Source organism: Symphalangus syndactylus, chromosome 12 (assembly GCF_028878055.3).
Source record: "Symphalangus syndactylus isolate Jambi chromosome 12, NHGRI_mSymSyn1-v2.1_pri, whole genome shotgun sequence".
Taxonomy (NCBI): domain Eukaryota; kingdom Metazoa; phylum Chordata; class Mammalia; order Primates; family Hylobatidae; genus Symphalangus; species Symphalangus syndactylus.
The window spans coordinates 89685016-89701498 of NC_072441.2; the positions used below are offsets into that span (position 1 = coordinate 89685016).

Genomic DNA, 16483 nt, shown 5'->3' on the forward strand with positions numbered 1-16483 from the left:
CGCCTTACACTCGGGACGCGTGAGCGTCCCCGGCACCGGCTGCTCTCCCACGCGCGACGCCCCTCCTCTGCCCTTTCTTCCGTGCCTCTCTCGACTGACTTACGGGTGAGGCTACCCCCCCGCCGCCCCACCTTGGTAACAGCAACCTCTCCAAACACGAGAGCGCGCCAGACACCAGCCCTTGGCAGCCTCCTGGTCCTGTTTCTCTTCATTGCCCTGCCACCGCCTCTGCCCGACGCATTTCACTTCAAGGAACACCGCCAGGCACCACGGGCTTGCAGCCACTCGCCCCACCTCTTCTCTTCGCATTTCACCACCTCGACCTCTCTCTCTCTCTCTCTCTCTGCCCCTCGCTGGCTCCCTACATCCAGAAAATGATGGCATGGTTGCCCTTCCAGTAGCAAGGAAGTCGCGACTCCGGGGAGTAACTCATCACTTTCCCCGAGTTGGTCACACAGTCCTTAACGCGACCACACCAGTGTACGTACGCGTGGCATGTGCACCGTCTATATTCACCGTGTTCCGGCCACTCCACACTCTCTCCCCTCATTCTGCCGGCACCACCACCACCATCACCATGTCGCATCTCCCAACCTAACCCCAATCCACCACTTTAGTCGAGGATGCTGCCTTGTTTCTCTCCCTCGGACCTCTTTTCATCTCAGCCCTAGACTCATGCCTGAGACGTGAATGTGCGTCCTGAAGGCGGCTTATTTATGTCTCGGGTCCAGTTGCATTCCCTACTCTTTTGGGACGTGGGACGTGACCTCCAGTCGCTCTGTCACGATGTCTCTCCCACCCTGGGCTGCTTGCCACCTCACCCCAGCCCCACTCCATACTCTGACCGCCCAGCCCAAGCAGCATCCCAGTCTCGCGGGCGGGGGTCCCCTTTGACCACACAGACTTCGTTCCTGCCCAGACCAACCTGCTGAAAATGTACCGTTGCGACCAGGATTCAGGCTCAGCCCTCCCTCCCTCCCTCACCTTTTTCTCACCCCACCCGTGCTTTCACACAGACACACACACACACACACACACACACACACACACACACACACACTCTCTCTCTCTCTCTCACTGTCTTTCTCTCTCTCTCTCTCTCTCACACACACACAGCCAACTCTCCCTCTCGCTGTCAATGCCCCTCTCTCACACGACTCATATCCCCCAACGCTGGCCTCCTTGAGGCTCTTCAGACACACACCAGCTCTGCCACCAGCTGGGATCCCTCCGACCGCATCGGCAGCCCGCGAGGTGCCCTAATGCCCCAGGCATCTGCACAACCTCCGTTTGACGGGACAGCCTCACTCCCAGACCTTGCAAGCCCGCCCCGTGCACCCCCTGGGCACCCTGGACTCCTTCTTCCAGCTCCCAGCAGGCGACATGCTTCTCTCCTCTTCTTGGTGTCAGCCCCTTGCCCCGGGCTGGGCTGGACGCCAGCCACGGGAACGGACACCTTCGTCCATCACTGTCACCCACTGACATCCACCCACATCACGCTGGCAAGCAAGCCAGCCTACCGTCGGGATGGCAAACATCTCTATCCCCGATAGGGTCTGGTCTCTGCAGGTGATCCGATTGTGCCAAGATCCCACGAATGACACGGGACAGGTTTGTGCGGTTGGTTGGACGTGTAGTTTGCCCCTACAGAGCAGTTTTGGCAAGAAGTCGGCTGACCTCTGCCATTGACTTGGGGAATCAGCCAAACAATAAGATCAATACGGGTTGAATAGAGGGTTGGAGAACTGGGCTCATCTGTGCTAAGGAGGGGATGGGAAAAAAGTTCCACAGCGAATCTTGGCGCTGGGGACAGGTACCATCTCCACATGTTCCTTGACATTTGGAGAGAAGACGGAGAGCGTAGGTCAGGCAATGGGAAGCAACCTTCGGCTGGAAGTCTATCAGGAACCCCAACCCCGCACATGCGCTTTGGTCAGCCTGGCCTTTGGGTTTTCCCCACGAACTCCTGCATGTCCACGCTTCAATGCGCGTGGCCAGGTTGCTCTAACTAATGGGACCTCTCAAGATTCATTTTCACATCCAGGATAGGCGAGAATCTCGAACCTGTCAACAGCGAGCGGGAGCCTGTGTACACACATGCACGTGTATGTTGCGGGAAGTCAGGGACCCCGAACGGAGGGACCGGCTGGAGCCACGGCAGAGGCACATAAATTGTGAAGATTTCTTCTTAATGTGGACATTCATCTGTTCCCAAATAATGCTTTTATAATTTCTTACAATTGTGTTAACTCTACAAATTGATTGTAAAACATGTGTGTTTGAACAATATGAAATCAGTGCACCGTGAGAAAGAATAGAATCACAGCGGTTTTTAGGGAACAGGGGAAGCCAACCATAAGGTCTGACGGCCTGCGAGTTTGGGCAAAAAGAGCCATGTTTTTCTTCTTGCAGAGAGCCTATAAAGGACGTGCAAGTAGGGAAGATGTCGCTAAGACAACCTAAGTGTCCATCAGCCGGGAAATGGATTAACAAAAATGTGGCATATAGACACCGTGGAATACTATTTGGCCATAAAAAAAGAACGCAATCCTCTCGTCTGCAGCAACGGAGGCGGAGCTAAAGGTCAGGATGGAACATCAAATGAGCCGGGCACAGAGAGACAGAGAGGGCAGGTCCTTACTCCAATCGCGGGAGCTCAAAAAAGTTCACCTGGTGGAGGTAGAGAGTGGAACGATAGACACCAGAGGCTGGAGAGCGTGTGTGGGTGACTGGGGTGAAGAGAGGTTGGTGAAATGGGTACGAGCACGCGTTTAGATGGAGGGAATGCGTTCTAATAATGTTCTATGGCAGAGTAGGGCGGCTAGGGGTAACAAGGAGGTATTAGTGTGTGTTTCCGAAGAGCTCCTGGAAGACAGCACCTGAGATGCTCCCAACAGGTAGAGATGACAGATACCCACGGGATGGATGCCCTACATCCCCTCAGTTGATCATCGATCACTACGCAATCTACACGCGTTACCACACGTCACAGGAATCCCATCGATATCATGTCCGCATGAAGAAAAACATAGTCATGCTGCCAGAGTGATTGTCGCAGCTCTGCCTCCCCAGCGCCATGGCCCCGGTCTCGGCTCCTCAAGTTCCGCTGCCCTTTCTACCAAAGCCGCTGACACGCGTGGAGCCCAATCGCGGATCCCGCGCTCAGGATCTGGCACGCCTTGGAAGAGCCAGTGCGCTTGCTGGCATGAGTGGCTCTGGCGGGTGGCCCAACCATTAGGCGCAGATCCCCCGCGGCCGAGACAGAAGTGGCCCGTCAGCCACCGGGCTTGGCTTGGCGGAAGCCGCTCTGCTCGAGAGTCCTGGCCCATTCCGTGGCCAGACGGGAGTGCGAGGGTGGCGGCGGTGGCGGTGGTCGCGGTAATGGCGGTGGCGGTGGCGGTGGTGGTGGCGGGTCACCTGGCGGCCATGGGAGGAGAAAGCCTGACCTGGCCAGTGGGCTTTGCCGCTGAGAAAGAGTGGGAGCGAGGTGAGCACCTGACAAGGGAGAGCTGTGAAGCTGATGTTGCGAAGGTGGCGCCAGCGAGGCCAAAAGGACGGATGGGTGGAGGTAGGCGGCGAGCGTTGGGGCGCACGTGGAGGCCGCCGGAGGTTGTGGCTGAGGCGCGGGAGAACGAAGCGAGCCTGTCGGTCAAAAGGGGAGGTGTGAAGGGGCCTGGCAGTCGGCAGGCAGAGCCAAAGAAGGAAGGCTTCCCTGACCGGGAATCGAACCCGGGCCGCGGCGGTGAGAGCGCCGAATCCTAACCACTAGACCACCAGGGAGGGACGGCTCCACGGCCCGGCTGGCGCCTCCTGGCCCCAGCGCCTCTGGCCCCAGCACTGGGCGCTGCCTTGGCGCCCGTCCCCTGCTTCGGTTTAAAACAAACACCCGCAACCAGCCCCCGCAACGCCGGCGGCAACCGGCCTGCCCTCACCAGCAGCTCTGGCCCTGTTCGAAGCACACCCTCCAAACACCGCGCGCCTCCTTCCCGGGCGCAGAGGCACGCAGCCACAGGCCAAGCTGCGACACGAGCTCCGCGCCCGGGACCTCCGCAAAAGGTCGGCCCGCTGCGTTGGCCGGGAATCGAACCCGGGTCAACTGCTTGGAAGGCAGCTATGCTCACCACTATACCACCAACGCCGCACGGCGCGGGCAGCCCCGCCACGCCGGCCCGGGGCTCCCACCGGCGCGCCGCCGACGCCCGGGGCAGCCGGCCCCGACGCCCGGTCCGCCCGCCCGCAGCAGGCCCCGCCAAAGGCCGCCCCGCGCCCCACCGGTGCAAAGCGAGCGCGGCTGCCCCGTTCCGCCCGCCTGCCTCTGGGGGCGCTCTCGCTCCCTCGCCGCCCCGGGCCGCCAGAGCCCTTCCCCACCAGGTGCCCGGCGGGGACACGGCCGGCGCCCACAGGGTCCTCACTCCTCCGCCTCCCACCGGGCGCCGGGCCCTGTGCGTCGCAGAAAGCCTCTTCCGACACCCACTTTGGGCCGGCAGCTCGTTGGGCGCCCTGGGGCCCACAGGAGGCCGCCCGGCTGCGGCGACCAAGCCGCGGGCGGGAAGAAAAGGCAGGAGGCCAAGGGGGCCCAGGAGGCCAAGGCGGCCCAGAGGGCCCAGGGGGCCAAGGGGCCAGGCAGGCCAGGCCCGAGACGGCGCCCTGAGACTAGCTGGAGGGCGGAGGAAGGAGAAGGAGGGCCCACAGGCCGGGTCCGAGGTGGCGGCCCAAAAAGGACGGCTGCCTCCCCGTCGGGGAATCGAACCCCGGTCTCCCGCGTGACAGGCGGGGATACTCACCACTATACTAACGAGGACGACGGCGACCGTCGCCGGGACGCCAGACCGCACTCCGACCACGGACGCCTAGCCCTGCCTTGATCCCCTCCCTCGACCGCAGGGACCCGCCGCGTGCTCGCCCTCCACCCGCCACCCGCCACCCGCCACCGTTGGCGCGACCTCCCCCGACACCCAACAAAGCACCCTGCGATCCCACTGGGACCCGGAGCCGGACCTCGACAGGTACCCGAGCGGCGTGGAACCTCTCCGTGCTGCGCCCTGCCTGCTGTCTCCAACGCGGGGATCGCGCCGGGGCAGGAAGAGGCGCGGGCGAAACAGTCAGGCCGCTGCTCCTAGGATGTGGTGGGCGCGCGCCCTGCGGGGTTCGGCTAGCGGACGCTCGGGGGCTGGGGCGTGCGGCGGCGGCGGCCGGCCCGACGCGGACCGTTTGTGTCCACGCCAACGCCGGCCGGCTACGTTCACTTGGCGCCCGCTCTGCCCGCGCGGTCCGTCGGTGGCGCACCGAACCCAGACAGGCGCGGGCCAAGGGCGCAGGCGTTCGCGCCAGGTCCCAGCCATGCCAGCGGCGACGCGCCCCGGCGCGCCGTCAGGATGGCCGAGCGGTCTAAGGCGCTGCGTTCAGGTCGCAGTCTCCCCTGGAGGCGTGGGTTCGAATCCCACTCCTGACAAGCCGACCTTTTGGCCCGCCCGCCGGAGGGCAAGGCCCATCGCAACCCCGGAGCACCTTGGGCCGGTTCCTGCCTTGAGCCCTTGCCCACTCTCCAAACTCCAGCCCCCTTGAAGCAAGCCTCCAAAACGCCGCCGCTTCTCAGGCACGTCCGTGCTTCCTGCCCACCCGCCGGCTGTCGCAGAAACAGCCCAGGACCATGCGCCAGCGCCCGCGACCCTCTACCAATTGCCCTTGGGACAGACGCCCTCCCCACCACCTCACACGCCCTCTTCCCTGGCCCCACACACAGCGAGCGACCGCGACCACCTTCCACGCTCTTCCCTGCCCATCTCCTCCGCCCTCCTTCTCCTCACTCGCCCAAACAGACACAGCACAGATTCTTCCCCTATTCCTCCTTTTCCCACCTTCCTCCCACCGGCCTCCGCCCACCGCCCACCTCCCACCGCCTTGAATCGCCGCTGCGCTGCCCAGAGGCGTCCTGGCGTGCACAGCCCGCCCGTTTCACCCTCCAACTTCTGACCGCTGAACAGCAGCGAGCGACTCGCTCTTGGAGCCGCACACACTTCTCCCACCAGAGGCACGCCATCCAACATCCTGTGCTTTCCTCCGACCCCTCGGACCCCGGCCGCGCATTCCATTCTCCCGACACCCTAGCCACGTCGCCGATCCCACCTCGCTACTCCTGCTCCCTTCCCGCTAACACCTGCCGGCCGGCCCACCTGCAGCCCGGACGCCCGCCGGCCAGAGGCAGCGGGGAACCCTGCACAGAGCCTGGCAGGCGAGTCCAAACCCGGAAAGGCAGCCGACGAGGAATCACCAGTGGAAGCCCTAGATCCCCGTCACGCGCCCACAAACGCCAGGCCCCGCCGGGACCAGCTCTGCGCCACACCGGATCCCCACGCGGGAAGCCGCGGCGCGGGCCGTCCCAGCCACACCCAGCGCGCCTTCTCCAGGGTCAGCCAGCTGCGGCTCTGCCACAGCGCTCCTCCGCTCCTTTCTCGCACTCCAGCCTCCCTACCAGCCCATGGGGCCGGACCCCAAGTGCGAGCCGGTGGGGTGGGTCAGAGCGCAGGAGCGGGGCGCCCACGGACTTGGTCTGCGTTTCGGAGCCGCACGCGGGGGCTGCGAGACCCGTCCCCCATCGCCGCCCCCGCTCGTTGACACCCCCACCCCCACACCCACCCGCAGCTGACACGAGCGAGAAGGCCGGCGGGGTCGGAAAAAAAAAAAAAAACCCGCCCCCCCCCCCCGAAACAAAGAAACAAACAAAAACACACACAAAAAACTTTGGATCTGTGCCCGGGATCCGCGCTCAGCAAGGCCCGCCACAGCTCACCTGCCCACATGAGCATTCGGGCGCGGGCCACGGCTGCTCCTTCCCTTGGAGACCCCCGCGGCCAGTCTCTTGGCCCTGGGCGGCAGAGAAAGCGCAAGATGGGACGAGTCCGCCTCTCTCCCTCCGCTCTCCCTCCGCGCCGCGCCTCAGGTCCCTCGACGTGACGGGAGCCTCCCCTTCTGCTCGCCCCATCGGGCCAGCCTCTCGTGGACGCTCCAATAGGACGGAGGCCCGCGGCAGGCGGTGACCAGTGAACGGCGGCTGGTGGCGAGCTCCGCTGTGCCAGCTTCCGTTGGCGTTTGCCATCGGTGCATGGGTGGTTCAGTGGTAGAATTCTCGCCTGCCACGCGGGAGGCCCGGGTTCGATTCCCGGCCCATGCAGCACGCCCTCCCATTTTGGTGCTGCAGCAGCACCAAGGCGTAGCTGCGCTCGCCTCTGCCGCCTCCTTACACGCCTTACACTCGGGACGCGTGAGCGTCCCCGGCACCGGCTGCTCTCCCACGCGCGACGCCCCTCCTCTGCCCTTTCTTCCGTGCCTCTCTCGACTGACTTACGGGTGAGGCTACCCCCCCGCCGCCCCACCTTGGTAACAGCAACCTCTCCAAACACGAGAGCGCGCCAGACACCAGCCCTTGGCAGCCTCCTGGTCCTGTTTCTCTTCATTGCCCTGCCACCGCCTCTGCCCGACGCATTTCACTTCAAGGAACACCGCCAGGCACCACGGGCTTGCAGCCACTCGCCCCACCTCTTCTCTTCGCATTTCACCACCTCGACCTCTCTCTCTCTCTCTCTCTCTCTGCCCCTCGCTGGCTCCCTACATCCAGAAAATGATGGCATGGTTGCCCTTCCAGTAGCAAGGAAGTCGCGACTCCGGGGAGTAACTCATCACTTTCCCCTAGTTGGTCACACAGTCCTTAACGCGACCACACCAGTGTACGTACGCGTGGCATGTGCACCGTCTATATTCACCGTGTTCCGGCCACGCCACACTCTCTCCCCTCATTCTGCCGGCACCACCACCACCATCACCATGTCGCATCTCCCAACCTAACCCCAATCCACCACTTTAGTCGAGGATGCTGCCTTGTTTCTCTCCCTCGGACCTCTTTTCATCTCAGCCCTAGACTCATGCCTGAGACGTGAATGTGCGTCCTGAAGGCGGCTTATTTATGTCTCGGGTCCAGTTGCATTCCCTACTCTTTTGGGACGTGGGACGTGACCTCCAGTCGCTCTGTCACGATGTCTCTCCCACCCTGGGCTGCTTGCCACCTCACCCCAGCCCCACTCCATACTCTGACCGCCCAGCCCAAGCAGCATCCCAGTCTCGCGGGCGGGGGTCCCCTTTGACCACACAGACTTCGTTCCTGCCCAGACCAACCTGCTGAAAATGTACCGTTGCGACCAGGATTCAGGCTCAGCCCTCCCTCCCTCCTTCACCTTTTTCTCACCCCACCCGTGCTTTCACACAGACACACACAGACACACACACACACACACACACACTCTCTCTCTCTCTCTCTCTCTCTCACTGTCTTTCTCTCTCTCTCTCTCTCTCACACACACACAGCCAACTCTCCCTCTCGCTGTCAATGCCCCTCTCTCACACGACTCATATCCCCCAACGCTGGCCTCCTTGAGGCTCTTCAGACACACACCAGCTCTGCCACCAGCTGGGATCCCTCCGACCGCATCGGCAGCCCGCGAGGTGCCCTAATGCCCCAGGCATCTGCACAACCTCCGTTTGACGGGACAGCCTCACTCCCAGACCTTGCAAGCCCGCCCCGTGCACCCCCTGGGCACCCTGGACTCCTTCTTCCAGCTCCCAGCAGGCGACATGCTTCTCTCCTCTTCTTGGTGTCAGCCCCTTGCCCCGGGCTGGGCTGGACGCCAGCCACGGGAACGGACACCTTCGTCCATCACTGTCACCCACTGACATCCACCCACATCACGCTGGCAAGCAAGCCAGCCTACCGTGGGGATGGGAAACATAGTTACACACCGACCCCCCCACCCTCCGTAGCTGACACAAGTGAGAAGGAAAAAACCCAAAAACCAAAAAAAAAAAAAAAAAAAAATACTTTGGGTCTTTGCCAGGGTTCCAAGCTCAGCAAGGGCCACCACTGCCACCTGCCCACTTGGGCATTCGGGCGCTGGCCACAGCCTGTCCTTTGGAGAGGTGACAACTTGCTAGCAGCCGTCGCTCACTCTCGGCGCCTTCTCGCCCTCAGCCTCCAGGCTGGCCGCACTTGAGGAGCTCTTCAGCCCTTTTCTGCACTGTGGGAGCCACTCTCTGTGTTGGCTGAGGCTGGAGCCGGCTCCATGTGCTTGCCTGTAGGTGTGGAGGGAGACGGGCACCCAGGACCTGGGGCAGCCGGCAGCGCTCTCGCGCTAGCACGATTTCCGGTGCGCACGAGCTCGCTGGGTCCCGCACTCCGTGCAGCCGGTCGGCTCTGCCAGCCGCAGGCAGTAAGCTTCTTGGCACCCCGTCCAGCAGCTGCGGAGTGTGCACAGGGTCCCCCAGCACTGTCCGCCTGCCCACGCCGTGCTGGAATTCTTGGGACTCAGCGCCCTTCCGTGGAGTGGGGCTTGGGGCCTGCACTGCGCTGTTGCCAAGCCTCCCCTACCTCCCCCCCAACCCCCACCCACTTCCTCCCCTCATACCCCCACCTCCCCTCCTCCTCCACCTCCCTCCCCTGCCCTCACCACCCCCTCAACCTCCCTCCCCTCCCCCACCTCCCCCACACTGCTTCCCCTCCCCTACCTTCCCCCCACCTCATCACCAATTCCCCCCCACCAATTGCCTGCCACCTCCCCCCACCTTCCCCCTTCCATCCCCGTGGGCTCTTACGCGGCCTGTGCCTCCCCAATGGGCACCGCCCCCTGCTCCGCAGCTTTGTCGCATGAACGGCCCAAGTTGTGAGGGATGCCAGCGTGCAGTATGCGGCTGGCTGGGAGCTCTACCTGTGGCCCTGGATCGGGATCCACTAGGCGAAGCCACCTGGGCTCCTGAGTTTAGTGGGGACTTGGAGAAGTTTTATGTCAGCTGGATGGTTGTATATGCGCCCATCAGCACTCTGTGTCTAGTTCGGGGTTTGTGGATGCACCAATCAGCAGTCTGTATCTAGCTAATCTGGTGGGGACTTGGAGAACTTTTATGTCTAGCTGTAGGATTGTAAATACACCAATCAGCACTTTGTGTCTAGCTCAAGGTTTGTAAATGCACCCATCAGCACTCTGTGTCTAGCTAAAGGATTGTAAATGCACCAATCAGCACTGTGTCTAGGTCAAGGTTTGTTAACACACCAGTCAGCACCCTGTCAAAATGGACTAATCAGCTCTCTGTAAAATGGACCAATCAGCAGGATGTGGGTGGGGTCAGATAAGGGAATAAAAGTAGGCTGTCCCAGCCAGCAGTGGGCAGCCAGCCGCGGCAACCCACTCGGGTCCCCTTCCACACTGTGGAAGCTTTGTTGTTTTGCTCTTTGCAATAAATCTTGCTGCTGCTCACTCTTGGGGTCTGCTCTGCCTTTAAGAGCTGTAACTCTCACTGCAAAGGTCTGCAACTTCACTGCTGAAGCCAGTGAGACCACAAACCCACCAGCAGGAAGAACCTCCAGACACATCTGAACATCTGAAGGAACAAACTCTGGACACTCTGTCTTTAAGAACTGTAACACTCACCACGAAGGTCCATGGCTTCATTCTTGAAGTCAGCGAGACCAAGAACCCACCAATTCCAGACACATTTTGGCAACCCAGATGGAACTATCACCTATTGCCAAGTGGTGAGTACCATTGGACCCCTTTCACTTGGTATTCTGTCCTATTTTTCCTTAGAATTTGGGGGCTAAATACCAGGCACCTGTCGGCCAGTTAAAAGCTACTAGTGTGGCCGCTGGACTAAAGACATGGTTGTCAGGCTTTGTGGGAAAGGGCTCTCTAACAACCCCCAACTCTTCGGAGTTGGGAGCGTTGGTTTGCCTGGAACCAGCTCCTGCTTTTCCTGTAATTCTGGGCTGAGCTGAGGGTCGACAGAGAGGAAAGCCATTCAGCTCCAGGGTCCCAACAACAAGTTGGTTGACCCTGTGGCCATGAGTGGAACTCTCAAAGGCATGTCGCCCAAGTGAGACTCGCCTATCTATCCTATCTATCCTGACCCTTGTCCCCTGGGTCCTAATGCCTGCCAGACAAACTTCCTCTCACCTCTCTTCTCTGAGGGTAGTTCTGCTTCTAGAAATCATTTCCTGTCTCTGGTGCTTTTCTAGTTTCTCCTATAACAATGATTTCTAGTATAAACTCCAGGACTCTGTTACCTGCTTTAGGCACCCGGGCTCACCAATCAGAAAGAAATAATTTTTGCCCAAAACCCCATTGTAGGGGGTACTACCTGGAATTTTAGGATCCCTCCTCAGACCAGCAGGCCTAACAAAAGCTATTCCTGAAGCTAGGATATGGGGAGCCTCAGAAATTGTATCCTTCCTATTCATATGAGGACAAAAGTGTCACTCTTCCAACCCTTATGATCCCTTCCCTCTCTCAGGGTATGGCCCTCCACTTCATTTTTGGGGCATAACATCTTTATAGGACACAGGTAAGGTCCCAATATTAACAAGAGGACAGGCAAGCCTTCAGGTTTTCGAGAATGCGTCAGTAAGGGCCACTAAATCCGACCTTCCTCAGTCCTCCTTGTGGTCTGGGAGGAAAACTAGTGTTTTTGCTGCTGCATCGCTGAGTGCAACTATTCTGATCAGCAGGGTCCAGGGACAGTTGCTGGTTCTTGGGCAGGGGGAGAAACAAAACAAACCAAAACTGTGGGCGGTTTTGTCTTTCAGATGGGAAATACTCAGGCGTCAACAGGCTCACCCTTGAAATGCATCCTAAGCCATTGAGACCAATTTGACCCACAAACCCTGAAAAAGAGGCAGCTCATTTTTTTCTGTGCTACGGCCTGGCGCCAATATTCTCTCTCTGATGGGGAAACATGGCCACCTGAGGGAAGTACAAATTACAATACTATCCTGCAGCTTGACCTTTTCTGTGAGAGGGAAGGCAAATGGAGTGAAATACCTTATGTCTAAGCTTTCTTTTCACTGAAGGAGGATACACAACTATGCAAAGTTTGCAATTTACATCCCACTGGAGGACCTCTCAGCTTACCCCCATATCCTAGCCTCCCTATAGCTCCCCTTCCTATTAATGGTAATCCTCCTCTGATCTCGCCTGCCCAGAAGGAAATAAGCAAAGAAATCTCCAAAGGACCACAAGCCCCCCTGGGCTATCGGTTATGTCCCCTTCAAGCTGTAGGGGGAGGGGAATTTGGCCCAACTCGGGTACATGTCCCCTTCTCCCTCTCTGATTTAAAGCAGATCAAGGCAGACCTGGGGAAGTTTTCAGATGATCCTGATAGGTACATAGATGTCCTACAGGGTCTAGGGCAAAGTTTCGACCTCGCTTGGAGAGATGTCATGCTACTGTTATATCAAACCCTGTCCTTTAATGAAAAGAATGCAGCTTTAGCTACAGCCCGAGAGTCTGGAGATACCTGGCATCTTAGTCAAGTAAATGATAGAATGGCAGCCAAAGAAAGGGACAAATTCCTTACTGGTCAGCAAGTCATCCCCAGTATGGATCCCCAGTGGGACCTCAACTCAGATCATGGGGACCGGAGTCGTAAACATCTGTTGACCTGTGTTCTAGAAGGACTAAGGAGAATTAGGAAAAAGCCCATGAATTATTCAGTGATGTCCACCATAACTCAGGGAAAGGAAGAAAATTCTTCTGCCTTCCTTGAGTGGCTATGGGAGGCCTTAAGAAAATATACTCCCCTGTCACCTGAATCACTCAAGTGTCAATTTATTCTAAAAGATAATTTTATTACCCAATCAGCTGCAGATATCAGGAGAAATCTCCAAAAGCAAGCCATGGGCCCTGAATAAAATCTGGAGGCATTGTTAAACCTGGCAACCTCGGTGTTCTATAATAGGGACCAAGAGGGACAGGTCCAAAAGGAAAAGTGAGATCAGAGAAGGCTGCAGCCTTAGTAATGGCCCTCAGACAAACAAACCTTGGTGGTTCAGAGAGGACAGAAAATGGAGCAGGCCAATCACTTGGTAGGGCTTGTTATCAGTGTGGTTTACAAGGACACTTTAGAAAAGATTGTCCAACGAGAAACAAGCCACCCCCTCATCCATGTCCACTATGCCGAGGCAATCACTGGAAGGTGCACTGCCCCAGAGGACAAAGGTTCTCTAGGTCAGAAGCCCCCAACCAGATGATCCAACAACAGGACTGAGGGTGCCCAGGGCAAGCGCCAGCCCATGTCATCACCCTCACTGAGCCCTGGTTATATTTAACCATCGAGGGCCAGGAAATTGACTTCCTCCTGGAGCAGCCTTCTCAATATTAATCTCCTGTCCTGGACAACTGTCCTCAAGTTCCGTTACCATCCGAGGAATCCTGGGACAGCCTGTAACCAGGTATTTCTCCCACCTCCTCAGTTGTAATTGGGAGACTTTGCTCTTTTCACATGCCTTTCTTATTATGCCAAAAGTCCCACACCCTTATTAGGGAAGGATATATTAGCCAAAGCTGGAGCTATCATCTACATGAATATGGGGAACAAGTTACCCATTTGTTGTCCCCTACTTGAGGAGGGAATCAACCCTGAAGTCTGGGCATTGGAAGGACAATTTGGAAGGGGAAAAAATGCCTGCCCAGTCCAAATCAGGCTAAAAGACCCCACCACTTTTCCTTATCAAAGGCAATATCCGTTAAGGCCTGAAGCTCATAAAGGATTACAGGATATTGTTAAACATTTAAAAGCTCAAGGCTTAGTAAGGAAATGCAGCAGTCCCTGCAACACCTCAATTCTAGGAGTACAAAAACCGAATGGTCAGTGGAGACTAGTGCAAGATCTTAGACTCATCAGTAAGGCAGTAATTCCTCTATTTCCTGTTGTACCCAACCCCTATACCCTGCTCTCTCAAATACCAGAGGAAGCAGAATGGTTCACTGTTCTGGACCTCGAGGATGCCTCCTTCTGCATTCCCCTGCAATATGACTCCCAGTTTCTCTTTGCCTTTGAGGATCCCACAGACCATACGTCCCAACTTACATGGACGGTCTTGCCCCAAGGGTTTAGGGATAGCCCTCACCTGTTTGGTCAGGCACTGGCCTGAGATCTAGGCCACTTCTCAAGTCCAGGCAATCTGGTCTTTCAGTATGTGGATGATTTACTTTTGGCTACCAGTTCAGAAGCCTCATGCCAGCAGGCTACTCTAGATCTCTTGAACTTTCTATCTAATCAAGGGTACAAGATGTCTAGGTCGAAGGCCCAGCTTTGCCTACAGCAGATCAAATATCTAGGCCTAATCTTAGCCAGAGGGACCAGGGCCCTCAGCAAGGAATGAATACAGCCTATACTGGCTTATCCTCACCCTAAGACATTAAAAGAGTTTCGGGGTTCTTTGGAATCACCGGCTTTTGCTGACTATAGATCCCTGGATACAGTGAGATAGCCAGGACCCTCTATACTCTAATCAAGAAAACTCAGAGGGCATTTAGTAGAATGGGAGCCAGAGGCAGAAACTGCCTTCAAAACCTTAAAGCAGGCCCTAGTACAAGCTCCAGCTTTAAGCCTTCCGACAGGACAAAATCTCTCTTTATACATCACAGAGAGAGCAAAGATAGCTCTTGGAGTCCTTACTCAGACTCGTGGGACAACCCCACAACCAGTGGCATACCTAAGTAAGGAAACTGATGTAGTAGCAAAAGTCTGGCCTCACTGTTTAAGGGTAGTTGCAGCGGTGGCTGTCTTAGTGTCAGAGGCTATCAAGATAATACAAGGAAAGGATCTCACTGTCCGGACTACTCATGATGTAAATGGCATACTAGGTGCCAAAGGAAGTTTATGGCTATCAGACAACTGCCTACTTAGATGCCAGGCGCTACTCTTTGAGGGACACTGGTGCTTTAAATACATACATGCGTGGCCCTCAACCCTGCCACTTATCTCCCAGAGGATGGGAACCAATTGAGCATGACTGCCAACAAATTATAGTCCAGACTTATGCCACCCGAGATGATCTCTTAGAGGTCCCCTTAGCTAATCCTGACCTTAACTTATATACTGATGTAAGTTCCTTTGTGGAAAATGGGGTATGAAGGGCAGGTTATGCCATAGTTAGCGATGTAACCACACTTGAAAGTAAGCCTCTTCCCCCGGGGCCAGTGCCCAGTTAGCAGAACTAGTGGCACTTATCCAATCCTTAGAACTGGGAAAGGGAAAAATAATGTGTATATAGATAGCAAGTATGCTTATCTAATCCTACATGTCCATGCTGCAATATGGAAAGAAAGGGAGTTCCTAACCTCTGGGGGAACCCCCATTAAATAGCACAAGGAAATTATGGAGTTATTGCAAGCAGTGCAAAAACCCAAGGAGGTGGCAGTCTTACACTGCTGAAGCCATCAAAATGGGGAAGGAGAGGAAAGAACAGCAGCATAAGCAGCTGGCAGAGGCAGGGAAAGACCAGCAGAAAGGAAAGAGAGAAAGAGACAGAAAGAGAGAGAAAGGAAGGGACAGAGACACAGAGGGAGTCAGAGAGAGAGAGACAGAGACAAAGAAGCCAAAGAGAAAGAAAGAGAGATGGAAGCAGTAAAGAAAAAAACAGTGTACCCTATTCTTGTAAAAGCCAGGGTAAATTTCTGTCTACCCAGCCAAGGCATATTCTTCTTATGTGGAACTTCAACCGATATCTGACAGTTTACAAGAAATAACGAAATCTATCCTTACTCTACAATCTCAAATAGACTCTTTGGCAGCAGTGACTCTCCAAAACTGCCGAGGCCTAGACTTCCTCACTCCTGAGAAAGGAGGACTCTGCACCTTCTTAGGGGAAGAGTGTTGTTTTTACACTAACCAGTCAGGGATAGTACGAGATGCCACCTGGCGTTTACAGCCAAAGTCTTCTGAAATCAGACAACATGTTTCAAACTCTTATACCAACCTCTGGAGTTGGGCAACATGGCTTCTCCTCTTTCTAGGTCCCCTGGCATACATCTTGCTGTTACTCGCCTTTGGGCCCTGTATCTTTAACCTTCTTGTCAAATTTGTTTCCTCTAGAATTGAGGCCATCAAGCTACAGATGGTCTTAGAAATGGAACCCCAAATGAGTTCAACTAACAACTTCTACTGAGCACTCCTAGACTGCTGCCACTTTCACTGGCCTAGAGAGCTCCCCTCTGGAGGACACTACAACTGAAGGACCCCTTCATTGCCTCTATCCAGCAGGAAGTAGCTACAGCAGTCATCATCCAAATTCCCAAAAGCAGCTGGGGTGTCCTCTTTAGAGGGGGGATTGAGAGGTGACAATGTGCTAGCAGCCCTTGCTTGCTCTCAGCGCCTTCTCGGCCTTGGTGTCCACTCTGGCTGCACTTGAGGAGCCCTTCAGCCTGCTGCTGCACTGTGGGAGCCACTCTCTGCACTGGCCAAGGCCAGAGTGGGCTCCCTCTGTTTGCGGGGAAGTGTGGAGGGAGAGGCACGGGCGGGAACTGGGGCTGCGCATGGTGCTCATGGGCCAGTTTGGGTTCCAGGTGGGCATGGGCTCGGCCCCAGGCAGTGAGGGGCTTAGCACCCAGGCCAGCAGCGGTGGAGGGTGCGCTGGGTCCCCCAGCACTGCCAGCCCACCTGC

The 16483-nt window shown here is 56.9% G+C and overlaps 5 non-coding genes across 5 annotated transcripts; 2 read left to right on the forward strand and 3 right to left on the reverse strand.

The window, feature by feature from the left end:
- Positions 1–3708: 3708 nt before the first annotated feature.
- TRNAE-CUC (transfer RNA glutamic acid (anticodon CUC)) lies at positions 3709–3780 on the reverse strand. The gene has a single exon. It is a non-coding gene; the product is annotated as a tRNA-Glu (tRNA).
- A 286-nt stretch (positions 3781–4066) lies between these two features.
- Positions 4067–4138, reverse strand: TRNAG-UCC (transfer RNA glycine (anticodon UCC)). Its single transcript has one exon. It is a non-coding gene; the product is annotated as a tRNA-Gly (tRNA).
- A 591-nt stretch (positions 4139–4729) lies between these two features.
- On the reverse strand, positions 4730–4801 carry TRNAD-GUC (transfer RNA aspartic acid (anticodon GUC)). Its single transcript has one exon. It is a non-coding gene; the product is annotated as a tRNA-Asp (tRNA).
- A 568-nt stretch (positions 4802–5369) lies between these two features.
- TRNAL-CAG (transfer RNA leucine (anticodon CAG)) lies at positions 5370–5452 on the forward strand. The gene has a single exon. It is a non-coding gene; the product is annotated as a tRNA-Leu (tRNA).
- Positions 5453–7100: 1648 nt separating this feature from the next.
- Positions 7101–7171, forward strand: TRNAG-GCC (transfer RNA glycine (anticodon GCC)). The gene has a single exon. It is a non-coding gene; the product is annotated as a tRNA-Gly (tRNA).
- The last annotated feature ends 9312 nt before the right edge of the window (positions 7172–16483 follow it).